This window comes from Priapulus caudatus, unplaced genomic scaffold, assembly GCF_000485595.1.
Source record: "Priapulus caudatus unplaced genomic scaffold, Priapulus_caudatus-5.0.1 Scaffold410, whole genome shotgun sequence".
Lineage (NCBI taxonomy): Eukaryota > Metazoa > Priapulida > Priapulimorpha > Priapulimorphida > Priapulidae > Priapulus > Priapulus caudatus.
Window position 1 is genome coordinate 187,120 of NW_014577471.1, and position 4,214 is coordinate 191,333.

The window sequence follows — 4,214 nt, forward strand, 5'->3', positions numbered from 1 at the left end:
TGCACTGGCGACGGATTCAGGCAACAGTTTTTGGATTAACCATAGATATAGAAGAAGATATCTTCTTCTATATCTATCGATTAACTAATCATATGCATGATTTGAAGCACGTGATCAAATATGGCAGCGCCCTTGGTGTGGGAAAAAAACAGGAGAATGAGTTTGTTGAAATGTAGCAGGAACGCCCGTGTCTTTTTGACATTACGAGTGACATTGCAGGATCGCCGGGTCCCGCACACGTGTGCGCCGGGCTCAAGGTAGCAATTGTAAGGTAAGATTGCGATTGAATGCGACGCAAGTCACGCGACGCGACGCAATTGCAACTCACTGCGACTGAGAAGCTGAGGAACACTGGCAGTTCTTAAGAAAGTAGTTTCTAAAGAAAGACACAGTTCTTAAGAAAGTAGAAGCACAGAAGGTTAAAATCCTCAGTGATAATAAAAAGCAAGCGCGCTGCATGCTAGGGGGGTCTGGGGGCAGGCCCCCCCTGAAATTTTTTGAATGGTAGACGTCTGGAAATGCAATCTGGTGAGTCTTGCGAGAGATATTTAGAAACAAAATGTAGGAACAAAATTTTTTAACCCAACATTTACTGGAAGCACTGTGCTTCCAGTGCTTCTATCTGCGGGCGCCACTGCTGAGGAATATACGGTTATGGGTGTGTGGGTGTATGTCTATGCCAGCTTCGATTCGAGTAAAAAAAATATCGTTATGTACACGCGAATGTCCCTTACACAAAGTAGTATTAAAGTAGACGCGAGTTATCCTATGCGTCTTGGACGATGCGAAAAGCCGCGTTTACTAAAGAAGTGCGAACAGACGGAAAAGGTCGAAGCACGCGGGGTTTGAAAAAGCGTGCGTTTTTCGAAAGGTCGTGTATACGCGACTATATATAGACTTCGTATAATTTCAACTCTGTGACAGATAAAGAGCCGCCATAGAGGTGAAACGACATTGCACTTGAGCTTTGTGCTTGCCGCATTATTATTGATATATTATTATATATGTTTCATATTTCATAAAGGGTTTAGCATATTTTATTAAACATATTTGCACGTTATTGCTTATACTTTTAATATATTATAATAAACAGATGCAAAGACATGCCTCTGAATGTGTGTTTGCTAATGTGGTTTGTTACTGTTACGAATGGTTATAGTGATTATTTCATCACAGGATCCGTGAAATACTTCAATAAATCATAACATTAATGGCACACTCATGAAAACGTGGTATTCACCAAGCATGATTGTTTTGATGTAGAGAGTCATTGCAGATTTTGCCAGTGGCGGAATTAATGCCTCAGAAATGATTGCACAAAAAATAGATAAGTCTCAGTCAAGCCTTGTCTATTTTATGTTACATGTTTTTAATTAGTGGATTTATATCCTACAAAACGATAATTTTATAGAATTATAGTGTACAAGGTTTGCATCAATGATTGCTACGTAGAGCGCAGGTTCCGAGTGTTTACGATCAAAATTAGTGAACGCCTAGCATATGTGGAAACGTAATACGTTGTACAATTGGAAATTCATACGTTTTTTTTCATTGACGTATAAAGTGCTTTCAATGACAAATAATAAAAATGAAGAAATTGAGAGCTCTACTGGTACATAGAATCCAGAAATGCCACTGGATTGCTTTGCTATCGTCAGTAAAGGCAATAAAAACTCATGATAGTGGAAAGGCGTGAAGGACGTATTTGTGAATAGAGCGCCCGTATCATATTCTAACACACTCGTTAGGTGTAAACTGTGATATATGCATCGCCCTATTGTTCCCACACAGATATTAATGTAAGAAAACATCCCGAAATACAACAATCCCATGACTGGCGCGAATGAATGATGTGCAACGTTTATTGTTAAAAATATCTTGCAGTTTGAATTGCTTGTCAAGCAGAGTCGCTCAATATCAAGAGTCTCTTCTCTCTCTACTGAAAAACTGCCACAAACAACTGACTTTCATGGGCGCTGCCATCATGAAAAACACTTCTCTCTAGCGGAGAAATTATTTACTATTATACCTAGCCAGCTAAGCCTTGATTCTCGTGTGAACGCTGCGGGTTCTGTTACTGTTAGCACGGTATTTCAGCCGAATTCAGCACCAGATAAATACGGAACCAGCGAGGCCGTGAATCTCGTGTGAACGCCGCTATAGCTTGTAGCTTGTAGACACATAGTAGTACAATAGTAGTACGTAGTTGTACACGTAGTAGTACACATTAGTGCATCACATGATAAATCGTTGAAATTCTATTGGATAACGTCGCAGATACTATGAAACAATACAGGCGGGCACTATTGCTTGCGCGACGCATTGTTATTATAACGCATTGTGTTTTAATACAAATTGAAATTGTTCGTCTAAGAAACTTTGTCTTATTCACTTCATATTTGCCGAGTAGATTGCAAAGTCATGTGATGCACTAAAAACATTAATGCCTGTTGTTGGGGGCACTATGAGAGCATATAGTGCCCCCAACAACAGGCATTAATATATAATTAGTAACAATCAAGCAAACAATGCAAAATAAACAATGCAATGCGCACCAACTGCCGATAAAATACGTAGACTGGTTCGCGCTCGACAGTTCCACTCACATTACACTGGAACTGTCGAGCGCGGACCAGTCTATAAAATATGCGGCTTCAGAAATTCGATATTTAGCGTTCACACGAGGAAATGCGCGGTCCAAGAGATCCGGTATTTCTCAAGCACGGCAAATCATTCGGGGTCTGGGAAGCCGCGTATTTCAACAAATACCGGATCTGTTTAGATACCGTATTTCTTGGACCGCGCATTTTACCTCATGTGAACGCTAAATACCAAATTTTTTGCTACGTGTGAACGCGGCTATATTGTATCAATAAATCTATATACATATACGCATGGACTCGACGGATACGAATGGTCAGCTTGTATTGACACGTACATTGTATCAATAAATCTATATACATAAGCTGCGTTCACACGATATCAAGAGTAGATAATAACACATTGTGTTATTATCTACTCTTGACGATATACACGGCCTCACTGGTTCCGTACTTATCTGGGGCCCGTTGTCAGAAAAAAATTAGTCTTAACATTAACTTAAGCTTAACTTTTTGTCTTAACATTAACTTAACATTAACTTTTTCTCTTAAAGCGTTGCCAGAAACTTCGTAAAGTTAAGAGAATTAAAAATTCTCGTAACCTAGACCCTCCCTTAACTTTAATAATAAGTTGAAAATAACACATTTACACTACGAATTACAATTATAGTGATATTATATTTTATAATAATGGATAAAATGTGTGTTTTTCTTGAAAAACACGTCAAAATCAATCTTACTATAAATTGGAGATTTTCTGTGTGTGTGTATGTGTTTCCGGCTATACGTTTCCGCACAGCTCAACGGATCCTCTCCAAACTTGGTACGAACATTCTACAGATCATGACACGTTGCATGGGCTATTTTTTTTTTCTTCAGTTTTATTGTTTTCACATTCCACGTTCAAAAACATTAAAATAGTGGGAAATTTTTGCATGGCAACGTCACAACAACACGAAAACACGACGCCACCTATCGGATCTTATATGTGTTAATATTATTTTAATTTTTTTTTTATTATTATTATTATTTTTTTGACCACCGAACGGGCATGGACGGGTATGGCTAGTCTACCGCTAATAAAACAAAACAATACATTTACAAATGACGTAAGGCATTTGTTCTCTTGTTTTAAAGGTTTGCAACGCTTGCCACGATTCTCGCGTCTCGCGTTACAGTGTGAGAATTTGTCTTGTTGTGCTAGAATAAATTCATGACCACGTAAACCACGTTAATTTTTCATCAAATATTATTTATATGTGGTGTAGCCATCATAATATGCATAAATTACTGTGATGTACAATAAATGTGTATGAATTTGAATTTTGTGTATGCGATTCTCATCCAATCAGCAGCCTTGTGACATGAAATTATGAATTTCATGTTATCGTAAGTTTTCACTTAAGTAAGTTTAGTTTAAGTTGGTTTCTGGCAACGCTATAAGATTAACTTAACATTAACATTAGACTTAAAATTAATCGTAACTTTACGAAGTTTCTGACAACGGGCCCCTGGTGCTGAATTCGGCTGAAATACCGTGCTACCACAACACTTGGAGCGTTCACACGAGAATCGAGGCTTAGCTGGCTAGGTATAATATAGACTGGTGACCCG